Here is a 14,715-nt window from a genome sequence, read left to right as displayed (position 1 = left end):
TGCTGCTGCCCAAACCCCGCAGCCCCTCCGCCATCAGTGAGACGGTGCTCCCAGCCAGCACGGAGGTCCTGGGCTCTGGTCCTCACACACATCCACAGGACGTCTCCCATTCCTCACCCCACCTCTCCATGGGTGTGCGCGGCCCTGCCCCAGGGATCTCCTCCCTCACCTGCCTTCAGCTCTAGGCTGACAACCCCTCTGCAGACCTCTCCTTCTTTTCAAAAGCCTCTCCCAAGTCCGCCTCCAGGATCTGTCCCTGAGCTCTGCAGCTGCTCTGGCTCTGCGGGAGAGCTCCGTGGTGTGTTCACCTCTTTTGTGAGAATTCCTGCTAAGGACTCAGAGTAAGGAGGGCCGGGTGCTCACCTCCGCAGGACCACAGGAACCCACCGGTAGGATGGGGCTCTGCACAGTGGCGTGGTGAGCGGAGGGCAGGCAGGCCTCTGAGCTGAGGGCCTTTCCAGCGCCAGAGCCACTGCATGGGCGCAATTAACTTGGCCCAGGACTGCCCGGAAGTCAGGAGCTACAGGCCGTGGGCCACGTGGGCTTTGTCTGACTTGGTTTCTGCATCCTATTTGAAACCTTTAAGGCAATCTGTGCCCACAGAGTATCAGGACAATGGTGAGTAATTAGGACTATTTTTCTAGAAAGATCAACTGCCCTGGGATCCCTAAGGCCTGGAGTCTCAGAGGCACCAGAGCTGCCCCAGAGGCCTCACTGCTCCCATCAAAGCATTTCTGTCATCTCCAGAGTTCAGTTCTCACCTGGGCTCAGCACTTGAGATCTGGGAACTTGTGTTTCAAGGGACAGAAACAAACTACAGTGTGGCCACAAGTTCCAAAAGCACAGGTAACTGCAGGTCATACATGGCTTTGATATTGCAGCAGGAGATAGACTGGATGGTGACATAGGCTATGTTCTAGGTGTTTTCTTGCATTCACAATGTGGAGTGCAGGACGCAGTGCAGAACTGCAAGGAGCACGTTGCGACCTGGTGCAACCTTCCCAACACACGCACGCATGCGCACACACACACATGCACACGCACGCACACACACACATATGCACACACACACACACACACAGCTTTTTGCTCCCTGTAGGCCAGCTGTTGTCCCTGTGAGGCTGTGCCCTGGCAGCACATACAGTTCAGAGCAGAGAGCAGAGAAGCCTCCCCCACCAGCTCTGCTTAGAAAATGCCAAGGTGGGGCCTGGGATTGGTCCCAGACTCGTTCGCTCTTGTCCCCGGATGAGTCAGGTCAGGCAGGGGCAGGGGCACTGGGGTGGATGGTGCTACCACGTGCACCCTGTGTCAGGAGGGAGCACGCTGATTAGTGGCCCCCACCCCAAACCGTGTGTTTGACAAAGAGGGACCCTTCCCCTCAAGGAAAGGGTGGTGTCTGGCCAGCCCCAGTAGGAAATGTGTGCTGCAAGGACCTTTTCATGGTAAAAATGGTTCCGACTGGCAAAGGCAGACCATCCCGGAGAGACCCCCGCTGGGCTTCTTTTGAAACCATGCAGTTTACTTTAAAGAACATCTACAGTCTTCAGGAGGCAGTGCCATACTCCTGTGGGACTTAGCTGGGCTCATGGCCTTCTCAATACTCCTCTTAAGGAGCAGCTTACTCTGTCTGGTGCCTCCCAGTGACACTGACTCCCTGAACACCCTGCCCTGCGTCACACTGTGTAGGGGGCCAAGAGTTAGCAAAAGAAACGACAGGATACCCAATCCAACTAAAGTGGAATTTCAGACAAATAGCAAATAACAGTTTAGTACAAGTATGTCCCACGCAGTATTGGGGATGTATTTGTACTAAGAAGTTATTCCTTGTTTATCTGAGATTCAGATTAACTGGGCAGCTTGAGCTGTATCTGGCACCCAGTCCTGAGCCCTGGCCTCACCCAGGCCTGCTTGTCTGGGACTCACCTGGTGTGCTCTTTCTCTGTCAGCGGCACTTCACTGCAAAAAGGAAAATTTTCTTCTATTTGACATATTCTGATCCTCTTGTTAAAGGATGCTCCCCTTTAAAATCACATGTATTGAAGAGACAAGAATCTTTTCTACTGAATACTTTATATTCGCCAAATAAAACACAACACAATTTAAACATGGTTATAAAAAATATCTTCACACTTATTTCAAACAGTCGTTTATGCCACAAACAACGCAATTCAAAAATGGGCAAAGGACTTGAGTAGACATTTCTCCAGAGGAGATACACAAATGGCCAATAAGCTTATGGAAAGACCGTCTGCAGCACTCGTCATTAGAGAAACACAAATCAAAGCCACAAGGGATCACCTTATGCCCATCAGGATATTATCAGAAAAATGAAAACGAGTAAGTGTTGGTGATGATATGGAGAAACTGGAATACTTGTACATTGCTAGTGAGCATATAAAACTCTGTGAGAAAAAGCACAGTGGTTTCCCAAAAATTAAACTTAGAATTATCACATGATCAAGCAATTCCACTTCTAGGTATACACACAAAGAACTGAAAGCAGTGACTCAAACAGACATGTGTGCACCCATGATCACAGCAGCTTTATTCATAAAAGCCAAAACAGCCAGCCAGGTGCCCATGGACAGGTAAGTGGATAAGCCAAATGTGGTCTCTGCGTGTAGCGGAGCACCAGGCAGCCCTGCAGAGGAAAGAAATCCTGACATCTGCTACCACACGGTTGAAACCTGAGGCCCTTGTGCTGGTGAATAAGCCAGTCAGGAAAGAACAAATCCTCTGTGGTTCCACTTACGAGAGCGGCCTGGGGTCGTCAGATTCATAGAGGTAGAAAATGGAACAGTGATTATCAGGGACTGGAGGCAGGGAAAATAGAAAGTTCGTATTTAATGGGTGCAAAGGTTTCATTTTACAAGACGAAAGAGCTCTGGAGATGGATATTGCTGATGATTGCACACTCCTGTGAATGTACTTAATCCCACCGAATGACTTAAAAATGGGTAAAATCCTAAATTTTATGTTATGTATATTTTCTCACAATAAAACAATTTGAAGAGGAGTATTTCACTTATTTGCCTCCCCTTGAACAATATCAATGCAGATATTTTGCATCTTCTGAAAAGCTGGGCCCAAACATGTATCACTTTTTTTTTTCCAAGACAGAGTCTCACTCTGTTGCCCAGGCTGGAGTGCAGTGGTGTGATCTTGGCTCACTGCAATCTCCACCTCCCAGGTTTGAGTGATTCTCCTGCTTCAGCGTCCCGAGTAGCTGGGATTACAGGCATGCATCACCACTCCCAGTTTACTTTTGTATTTTCAGTAGAGACGGGGGTTTCCCCATGTTGGCCAGGCTGGTCTCAAACTCTTGACCTCAGGTGATCTGCCCGCCTCAGCCTCCCAAAGTGCTGTGATTACAGGGATTACACGCATGAGCATATATCACATTTTACTCAATCCTGAATCCATGCCTTCATTTGTGCACTCGATTTGCAGAATATATCCTTGCCCATACATTTGTATGTGGTTTTGTCCATGTTCATGCCATTGCTTAACAAAATGAATAAAGAAAGACAGTGTCTCTTTCTCAGGTGGCATTTGCAGAACACGGTTCCAGGTAGAGGAGAGACGGGCCACTCGGCGCGGTGCCCTGCTCAGAGCCGGCGGTGCTCTGCTCTGCTCCAGTGACCCACAGAGATATGGCTGTGCACAAACAGGGTGTGTGCACAGGAGAGGGGTCAGGGCAGTAAGAGATCTAGAAATCACTTCTGATGGGGCCTGGGAAAAAGAGCACCAAGCGGCGTGCGGCTCCAGGGGAGGGACCGATGGTCTCGGAGCATCCGAGGAGTTGCTATGCAGAAGCCAGATTCGATTGTTTTCACGTTTCTCCAAAGGACAAGCTCCACCCTGTTTAGGGCTGTGAGAACTGGTCTCAGTCATGCCATGTGCAGACATACACGCTTCTTTGTGCATAATGAGCCCCTGCCTCTCGGACAGGCCAAGGGATGTCAGTGCTCAAGGCAGCATCGCACAGCGGGCAGTTCTCGATTTGGGTAAGAGCTTGGGGTGGAATTCTTCTCAGTCCCTTCAGAATCATAGATTCCAGGACAGGACCCACTGGACGCCTGCTGTGCTCTCTGACATCACCTTGTGAGTTCGTCTATTTTGTTGGGTGTCCAACGTTAAGGCATGGAAACTCTTGTTTCTTTGTTCCAGGCCCACAGCTCCTTGGACAGAGCCACTGATGCCTGCTAACCACCCTCCCAGCAACTGAACCGTGTTTCTGGGGCACCATTCAGTGCCCAGCACCACGGCAGACGCTCCGACAAGCAAACCTGTAAGACATGTTCCCGCCTCTAATGGAACTGACATTCAGTGGAGGAAATTCTTAGGAAAAAAGTCTGGCACATGGTTGGTGCTCAATGATGATGACTTGGTTGGATTAATTATACAATACAGGATTAATTACACGGGGTAATCCTTAGGCTCAAACTCAACAGGGTTCTCAAGGAAGCAAAGGAATCCAATTTAGTGTATATTAGTCAGGGTGCGTTTCAAGAAAGAAATGGGACTTGAGCTAGGCCTGGAAAATTCAGAAGGAAAGAGCAGGTTAAATAATGGGCAAAAAGCCCCATTAGAGGCGGAACAGAACATTTTAACTACCAGTTACTGGTGCTGGGCATCGAGCTGAGTCCTCTGCACGTCATCCCATGTAATCCTCACGTAGCCCAATGAGATCAGTGTCCACACCCATTTTGCAGTTTGGAAATCGAGGCCTAAAGAGGGATGCAATTCACCAGCGGGCTTAGATTTGAGCCCTGGGTGGAAACCGCTACACAGTTGGCCCCTCCTGGGCTGGGGGCGATTAAGAGCAGTCTGTGCAGAGGCTCGAGAGAAGAGGGGGGACAAGGCTCAGGAGGGAAAGCAGGCCTTGGTTTTGGGCCTTGGGATCCAGGGAGAGGGGGTGCCATAGTCAGCAGCAAGAGCTGCCGCGGGGTCCTGAGGCAGGAGCCTGGCCGGTTCTGACTGAGCCTGCAAGGGGCCTCCCTGCTGCTGGGCCAGCCGTCCCGGGTTCCCAGAGTGCCGCCCCATGTCAGGCCAGAACATCCCAGAACAGACAATGCCAGACAGCTTGTTTCTCTCCCTTAAACAATAAACAAGATAACCACTTGTCAGTCCTCCCCCTGGGGCCACCAATCAGGGGAAAATCCCACAGCTTTCTGCAGTGGCTGTGTTCCCCCGGCAGCCTGGCAATTTCAGGAAGCATAAAAGACTTTATTCATCAGGACCCAGAACCAATCTGCCTTTTCCTCCAGCTTCATCCATCACTATCTTTACCTGCTGTTGGGGAGGTGGGAAGGGGGAGGAAGGAAACACCCACCTTCCTTCCAGCCCCACTCTCTGCTGGCCTGCAACCCTCCAAGGCGCCCCTATCAATTGGATCAAAGATCACTGGCTTAGACAGAGGTGACCGGGTGTTTCCCATATCCTTCAGCTATTAGGAGCCCTGCGGGCACCAGAGCCAGCTGCCCTGGGGAATCTGCAGGTGTAAGTGTGAGTGCGGGATGCAGGACTCTCAGGGCAGAGCACTGGAGGTGGGCCAGAAGTGAGGGGCTGAGGAGCAGTTCCAGCAAGCACCGAGCACATATGACAGGACGGGCACACCCGTATTCAAGGAGAGACAGGCAGCACTTGTGTCTAACCCATGCCTGCCATTGGCACCCGTGACCAAAATGCCGGGGCAAATGTGCACGAAACGCACCCCTGTGCACGTAGCAGATCCACACGAGGACAAGCTCGTGCTCCTCCTGATGTATAAACACGCTTACCCGATCGCTCGCTCATGGCCTGTCCCATCAGCCACACTCCTCATCAGCGCCTGTGTTCCTCAGATGGCTGCCGCCTCCCCCTCACTCTTTCGTTTTACGTCAACAAATGCCACCACGTCCACAAGAAAGCCACGGCGCCCGTGGCTCTGATCCAGCGTGTGTGATGGTGCCCACGCAGGGAGCGGTCACAAGCACCCGAGTGTCCGTGTGCGCCTGTATATGTGTGCATCTGTGTTTGCAGGTGTCTCTGTGTGTGAGTGGATCTGTGTGTCTGTATCTGTGTGTGTGTGTGTGTAATATATATGTGTGCATGTGTCTGTGTGCATGAGTCTGTGTGAGTGTATCTGTGTGTGTACATGTGTTTGTGTGTCTATGCCTGTGTGTGGCTGAATCTGCATGTGTGTGCATGTGTCTGTGTGTGCGTGTCTGTGTGTGATCTGGTCTGTGCATTTGTGTGTCTGTGGGCGTGCCTGTGTGTGAATGGATCTGTGCAGGTGTGTGTGTGGGCTGGTCTGTGCATCTGTGTGTCCATGGGTGTGCATGCCTGTGGACTCCCAGCTCCAAGTCACCACATTCTGCCCCTCCCTGGTGCTAATCTCGGCATCTGCCGAAGTGAGCACAGATGTTGTGTCTCCCTGGTGGCCACCGCCTCCCACTCCCTGAGCAGGGCCCCTTCCTCTAGGATCCGGAGGTAGCCTGTCACCCACAGCCTCCAGAGAAGGATCTGTCTCCCTGTCTCCGCCCTCACTCCAGACCCCACTGCTTGCCAGGTGGAAGCAAGCTGCACTCTGTCCACACTGTAGACAGAGCGGACGGACGGGAATCACTGCACAGTCAGTGCAATGGAGAAAGGAGAATCCGCTGGCCTGTGGGAAGAGGGGCAGCCAGGGAGAGGAGGGATCTGCACTGCTTACCCTTCCGGGTGGACTGAGGCAGCCCTGGAACCCCCGAGGCAGGAGCGTGGTATGTGGAGAGATTGACTATTGACAACATGAGGCTGGGAGGCGGTGCCGGGACTCAGCCCAGGTGGGGAAGGTGGATAGAAAGTTTTTACAGAAAAGAGACAGAAAAGGGTAAGTGTGAAACAAGGAAACACTCCAATGAAGCAGACGCAGTGGCTGAAGTCACCACAGCAGCACTGAGAGACCCACAAGGAGAACTTCACGTGTCAAGGAAAAGCCCACTGGTCATGTATGTTCACAGCGCGGCGGTGAGCTGTCCTCCTCAGGGCTCCACTCAGCATGGGCAATTCCAGAGATGCAGGGACTGTGAAGGGCTCACATCTGAAAATGCAGCCCTCTACCCGACCTGAAGAGGAGGAGCCCTCTCCAGCCCATCGGCCTTTGGGAGGTGAATCTGTTCGCTGGGATGCAGGATGAGCCTCCTGTCTAAGGGCCCAGGTGCTGAGGCGTTGGCGTGTGTTTCTGACTCTCAAAGCCTGGTGCTCCAAACACCTGCCACCATGTGCTGCTGGCTTGTTCACCTGCACACGGTCATCACGGTTAAAGTGCTCCCTTGAAAATGAGATTTTCCTCTACATGGAGCAGGACTGATGGACCTGTCGGAAAGATGCGTGTCCTGCAAATGAGCCTGCTTTTAATATAGTTGAGGATAGATTGACAGAGTCAGATAGATGGTAGATAGACGGACGATACATGATAGATCAATAGATGGATGATTGATTGATTGATTGATTGAAGATATATATTGTAACTGGTTTTAGAGAATAGTGTCTTAGCAGAGAAATAGACCAAAAATAATAAAATCAATAGAAACCTAAGAAATAAATGAAAAAATAAAAATTGGCAAGAAAATTAGTATCAAGAATTTTTTTTAATTTGGTGGGAATAAATGATTGGCAGTGGGTTACTGGCACAGGCAGCGGACACAGGTGGATGTGGCCAACCTTCACATCTGCGGACTGTGGCCTACACCCAGCAGTTGACAAGCCCCCTGTCATTTAGACCTCCTGACAAGCCTGTGAGGAGACACTCCTATTATCCCACTGAGGCCCAGAAAGGTTAACTGATTTGTACAAATACCACAGCCTGTGAGAAGAAGAGATAGGACCTCAGCCCAGCTGTTGGAATGAAAAGTCAAAGTTCTTGGCCATTTGGCTGTGCTCCCTCTCCCTGGGGCAGGCAGAGGCAGACAGGCGATGGGAAGTTGGACCAATCCACAGGAGCACATGGCACCACACTGGCCTGATTCTTCCAACCCCGGCCCCTCCTGTCACAATCCTCCTCACTAAACCACAAACGTGGCAGAAACCTTCCAATCCATGTGCCCAACACAGAGACTCTGATGCCACTTAACCCTGAGTTCTGCAAACCAGCAGAGGAGCCACAGTGTCCTCTTACCAAAATAGCTCATCTCACAATCTCATCTTCCCTTCAATCCCAGCCTGCTTCCTGGCTGTGGAGAGAACCTCATCCTGCTCTTAGTCGAGCTAGTTGCTTTTGCTGTGACTGTTTCCAACCACAGGCCATGCCAGAGGGACAGGGAGGGAAAGGCGAGCACCGAATGCATCCTCCATGAGGTCCTCAGGCGGCTTCTGGAGAGAAAGAAGTCAGCTTTAGAGCAGCAAACATCTGCTGTGTTTCAGATGTGGTCAGCAGCTGTTGGGGGAAGGCCTGGGACCCACTTTTCTTGCTGGGGAGGCCAGGCCATCTTCTAGCCTCACTCAAGGCAGAATTCAGAAGGTTCTGGGGTCTTTCAAATGCAAATGGGCTCCCTCTTTCTGGACCCAAGGGTGTGCACTTTGCCCTTAAGCCTCCACTGAGCTTATAGATCAAAACGCTTACAGGAGATAAAAGCTAGAAGGAAAGCTAAATTTTAGAGACTGGATTCAACCTTTTAGGTATGTTACTGGGGAAACTGAGGTCCAGTGAGGTGAAGTGTCTTACCAAAGGTCATCCCATCAAGTAGTGCACCCTGGGCTGGATGTATGGTCCTGCCCAGGAGCCCCGTGTGGCCTGGACTCATGGGACCCCACCCCGGAGAGAGCCCTCTCTGCCTCATGAACCTCACCACCCAGCCCTGGGCAATTGGTGCCTGAGCTCGTAGCTTACTTCAGTATGAGCTTCAAATAATAATAATAATAATAATGAAAGTAAGACTTCCTCCAGCCCAACACATAAGTTTTCCAGCCTCTACCTGGATAATCTGCTCTCTCTGACACCAGCTGACCTTGGCAGATTATAGAGAACTCTGTGGCCTTTCCACTCCAAGCCTGCCCTGCAATGCTCCTCGTTAAAGGGCCAGCAGCGCTTCTGTACCCTCAGACCTCCAGGCAGCCAGCAGGATGCACACCCCGTCAGGGTTGGTGCTGCTAGCATGAGTTTCCTCACTGCTGCTGGCCATGTCATCATAAGTCAGGGGTCCAGACCGCTAGGGTGTTCGGTTCTAGATGTGGTCCTTTGGCATTAGAAATCAGCATGATTCTTGGCAACAATGTAGTACAAGTGATTACCAAATGGGGCACTGGGGAAGTCATAGTGATGCTTTCCATGCCAAGCAGGGTGAGAACCAGGCGGAGGTTCTGGGACAGGAGCAGGAGGGGGGTCAGGAGACTGTGTGGGGTTCTGCCATTTTGCCTTCATGACAGCCTTCTGAAGTGGGTGCCACTGTCCTGTTTCACAGATGAGAAAACTGAGGCTTAAGAGAAAAAGCAGTGACAGGCCCAGGCACGCACACATCGTGAGGGTGACTCTGGCTTTGAAGCAGCCAGCCTGGTTCTAGTATGCTCACCAGCTCCTTGGGGCACACACAAGGAAGGGCCGTGCAGTGCTACGGTAAAGACCGTACATTCCAGGGCAAGACCAGCTGCTTTGAGCTGTAGGTCCTTGTGCTAGTTGATTAATAACCCCTGTGTGCCTCGATTTCCCCATCTCTAAAATGGAAATAATAACAGTGCCTGCCCTACAGGGCTACTACTGTAATAAGTATACGTTTGGAAGCAGGTTTGTCACATAGTGAGCTCTACACAAGTGTTAGCCATTGCTAGTGTTCTGTCTGTATCTCTTCTCCTTACCTCACACAGCCGTGTCACCAAAATCAAACCCTGCTGCCCCCAGAGAACGGGGTCTACAACAAATCAGCTCATCGACTGAAAGGTTGGATAGGTTTCTAAGCAAGAGAGGCTGCTCAGGGCAGGAGACACACTTGGTGACAGGCAGGGAGTCCCCCAGAATTAATTGCTCACCGCCATGTCACTGCTGGTGACAAATTTGCAATTACTGTCTTCCTAGGAGAAAAAACGGCCCATTCTCTCCCCGCTCCAGTCCCCACAGTTGTGGGCCTGATTTTAGGGTCTGAGAGGCAGCACCTGCCAGTCCCAAAGAGTGAAATGACCAGAAGATAAGGAGGCCCTGGCCTTAAACACAGGCTTTTCCTGTCTGTTCCTGTCAGTGACGGGAGCTGGGCACGTGCTGGCATCCTTCCAGTGGGGTCTGTAATTGAGATGCAGCCTGTGGGAGCTTGGGGTGGGAGCACCAATAAGAAGCATAGCGTTTATTGATGAGGACAAGTCTGGCAGGTAAACCTGAATGCTCTCTGTTCTTACCTGGCCTCAGACTTTTGTCTCAACATGCATGAGAGCAGACTTGAAGAAAGAAGGAAAATAAACACTGGGAGCATTGGGTCCCCTGCCGGATTTCCTGGAGACGGGGATAGTCCCTAGACAAGCCCAAACATCGGCTTTGTTTCTGTTGTTTGCATCTGAGCTCAGCCTGTGTCAACACCGTAGAGAACAGAGCGGGAGAAGCGCTGAACTTCCTCCACCGGCACACACCGCAGTAGAGCGACTTTTGTTTGCACTGCCGAAGTCCTTTGCAAACCCTTCAGCTGAGGTGTCCAGGATTCCACCAGGCCCCTGTGTCAGCAGAAGCCCAAAGCCATGTGAGTTGTCTTTCCTGGGTTTGCAGCCTCAGCCCCAGCACAACCGACGGCATAGGCAGGTGAAGGTGAACCCCGGTCTTAAAGTCACAAACCCAAGTTATAGACCTACAGATGCCCCTCAACTTAATGACTGGATTATGTCCCCATAAACCCATCACAAATTGAAAATACCTTAAGTCAAAAATGCAATTAATATAGCTAACCTACTGAACATCACAGCTTAGCTTAGCCTACCTTAACATGCTCAGAACATGGACACTGGCCTACTATTGTGCAAAATCATCCAACGCAAAGCCTATTACATAATAAAGTGTTGCATGTGTCATGTAATTTTTTTGAGTACTGTGAAAGCGGAAGGCAGAATGGTTGTGTCAGTAGTACAGTTTCTATTGAATGTGTGTTGCTTTGGCACCATTGAAAAGCCAAAAAACTGTAAGTTAAACCTTCATAAGATGGGGACTGGCTGTAGTTCTGTCAATGACCAAGCGTGCCCAATGGGCACTGGGGGCAAAGCTGTAGCTTCCCTGAGCTCCCTTAAGCATCTCTCCCTCTGAACCTGTTTAAACCCAACCGTGTCCCCATCCCAGTGACGTTGCCCCCAGCCCAGCATGAGCAGAACAGCTTTTTCTCTGGATTCCCTGGGCTTCCACCTCTGGTCCCTCACTGAAACTGCTGTCCCCCTCTCCACTCCAAGCTCCCTGCTGGCGGGAACTGTGTCTCTCCAACCTTATGCTCGCTCATGGCACAGCGCTTGGCATGCTGCAGGTGTTGGAGAGATGACTGAAAGGATGGAGGCATGCCTCTTGCAGAACAGATGGCTGGGGCTGAGCCCGGGCGCTGTGACAGACAAGGGGCCCCAAGAGGTATGCAAGGAGCTGCTGCTTTTGAGGTACTTGCATCTGTTTGGGGAGTTGGGGTTTAGGCAGAAAGAGAAGGTGCAAAGCCCAGGCAGCAGATGCCACACCCCAAAGAGCAGCTCAGGAGGTGAGGCCACGGCATGTGTGGGGATCAGTGCAGCCGTGAGGGGTTATCGAACCACCAGCTGTGTGCCCAGTGCCCTCAAGGATGAGGACGGTGATTTATTCGGGGTCCTTGCTTGTTCAACTATACATATGCGTATCCTCTGCTTTGGGAGTTAGGAGGGGACCCAGCAGTGAGGTTAGGAAGGCGCTCAGCCTCACATGCCAAAAAACTGTTCTGCTTCCTTTAACAGACACCCCAGCCTGGGCAACCATGGAAGCTTCCTCCTCCTGTTATCAGTTTTCACTTGCAGAGTTACGGCTCCAAGGTGTGAAGGGAAAGGGTTCGCCCCGCTTGGAGAAGGGGGAGGCTCTGTGCCTGCCTATGACATGACCCCGGGAGACCTACAAACCTGGTATCCCAAACTGTTCCTACCACTCAGTCTCTCTCTGTGGCAGGAGCAATGATCCTGTCTATCCAGGGGCTGCCTGCCCTTCAGAGCCAGCTCAGGCCTCATCTCCTTCAGGAAGCCTGCCAGGGCTGCACCCCAGAGGCTCTCACCTTTCTCTGAAGCCCTCCTCCTTACTGTCTGTCCACTATTGCCATCATTCATTCATTCTTAAAAGTAAAAGAGTATTTGCAAATATGAACCATAATATTTTGACTTCCTATTTCCCCTCCAAAGAGAGTGGGGACCAACGCGAGGAAAAAGACACAATTGGGAATCAATTTCCCATGTTCCTCTCCCGTAAGCTGGAGACATGGAAAAGAAGGAGGAGGTGCAGGTGAGGGGAGAGGACTGAGAGAGGGCTGCCGTAAGACCAGCTTAACACGGGAGAAAGGTGGGAGCACATCCTCCAATGGGGAGGAGGCTTGGGGTGTGCTCCCCATGCCAGGGTCAGGCACCCCCCGGTGATTCCCAGCCCCAGACCCACGCGCTGAGTCAGGGGTGTGCATCTGCTGCTCTGCAGTGCTGATGCTGGGGCTGCTACGGAGTAATCATCCACCAAGTGTCAGGTTATTTCTGTCTCTAGCCGAAGGACGGATCAGGAGGGGCAGAGTCCAGAAATAGCAAAAGCAATTAGCAGGATGGCTTCTGAGGGCATAATTACTGTGCACGAATCAGGCCCTGGCAGGTAACCCTCAGCCTAGTTACTAGGTAGTGAGAAGCAGGGTCACCAGCATGCCCTCCCCAGCCCCAAAGCGGTGCTCAGTGCTCGGTGCACAGGGTGCGGGGTGAGGGCACATCAGCATCCAGGGCGCCTTCTCTCAGTGCCCTTGGTGGACCCAGAGCTCTGGGTGGGCTGAGAGGTCCTGCCTAGTGTATACTCCGTGCTCTGAAGACAGGCTAAAAGGCCTGGGAGACCCTGGAGGGGCGTGCCAAAGACCACCTACCGTCATGCCCAGGAATTCGTGAAAACCTGGAGGGAATGGTCCCTATCACCGCCACCTCACCTTCCACCTGCTACTGCCGCCTTCTTTGTGTCAGCTCCTGTTTGCAGTCCCTGTTAGATTCAGCTTCCCTGCCACAGTGTCAAAGTGCTGCTGAGGTGAGGAGGCTGCACCGGGCAGAGGCAGGAGAGGAGATGGATCCCAGAGCATCCCCTCTGTGCACTCAAAGGCTCAGTCTCCCACCAAGGAGGAAGGACAAGAGAAGCCAATCAGTCTCCACGACGTCCGCTCACCAGGCTGCAGGACTGAGCGATCTGGGAGTGAAATAAATCAGAGAAGGCTTCCTGGGGGCAGGTGCCTGCAGAGCAAGCCTGACCTTCTCACCCTCCAGGCCTCCTCAGCCTCACAGCCAGGCCCAGCATTGCCCCCTCCCTCCACCGAACTGCCCTCCTGCTTCTTCAGCCTTCCCAGCCCTCTGGATGCTTTCTCAGCTGTCTGGGACAGACAGTGACTTCACCTGCCCAGGTAGGACATCACACCCTCACTCCAGGCCTCAAGCCGTCTGTGTAGTTGGGCACAGTGGATAGGGTCGGGTGGCGGGAGTGGGAGAGTGCCCAGTTAAGTTCCAGCTCTGCCACAGGGGGATGTGGGGGCTCGGCCAATCCCTAACACACTCAGGAGCCTCGTGTAGACTGGTGGGCATTGCCAGGACTGTGAAGGCACCCACCGTGCCCAGCACCGGAGGAGCCTGGGAGCTTCTCCACTTCTGCTCTCCCAGACCCATGCAGGCCAGCCCCGGCTCACGGGCACTGTCCCCAGCAGCCACATGTCCACCACCAGGGTGCATCTTCCTCAGCGGAGGCCCAGTACCGCCTCCCTGGAGAGTCAGCCTGCATTGGTCGCTGTGCCAACAGCCCTGGCATGGGCCCTCCCTCTAGCGAGGAACTCCGGTCCCTGCCCTGAGGCTGCTCCCAGGGACCACAAGCTTCTCAGCTGGATCCCTGTCCCAGTTTATGAGGGGAGATCAGCATTGCTCTCACAACACACGGAGCCAAGAGGCAGCTGCTTCTGGATGCAGGTGGAGCTGGCGTCAGAAACTCTGTCCCTGGGTTCTAGGCCCTGGTTTGAAGGATTCGTGGGGCCCTCAGTGAATCAATTCCCAGCTCTGAGTATTAGTTTCCTGCCTGTAAGGGGGAGGGCTTCCTCCCAGCTGCCGCCACGGAATGACTGTGAGGAGAGGTAGGGAGAGGCGGACGAAAATCCTTTCTGTGTTTGGGTTTCTCTCCAGCGTTCCTCTCCAAGCCTTGAGGGACAGGTGAGAGCTGGAGCTCAGAAAGGTTAAGGCAAGTTTCACAAGGCCCACCTAGCCATACCCGGGGAAGAGCACTGGGGCCACCAGCACCCCGGGCCCCTCCTCTGCACTGCCCTGCCAGTCTCTGCAGGCTCCCACCCCTTGGCCAGCCTGGCCAGCCCCGGCAGAGCCCTGTCCTCTCACACCCGCATGGCAGACACTGTGAATAATGGAGTGCCATGTTTGTCTAATGGATTTATCACTATTACGAATGCAGCTTCATCAACAAAAGCAGGTGAAAATCGATGTCAAGGCAGCTAAGTGAGCTGCACTTTCCCTCACAGCTTGGCATGTATTGACAGTCTTTTGTCCACTTGGTGTTTTGCACCC

Source organism: Rhinopithecus bieti, unplaced genomic scaffold (genome assembly GCF_001698545.2).
Source record: "Rhinopithecus bieti isolate Rb0 unplaced genomic scaffold, ASM169854v2 scaffold_6481, whole genome shotgun sequence".
Lineage (NCBI taxonomy): Eukaryota > Metazoa > Chordata > Mammalia > Primates > Cercopithecidae > Rhinopithecus > Rhinopithecus bieti.
This window is presented reverse-complemented; position numbering follows the sequence as displayed.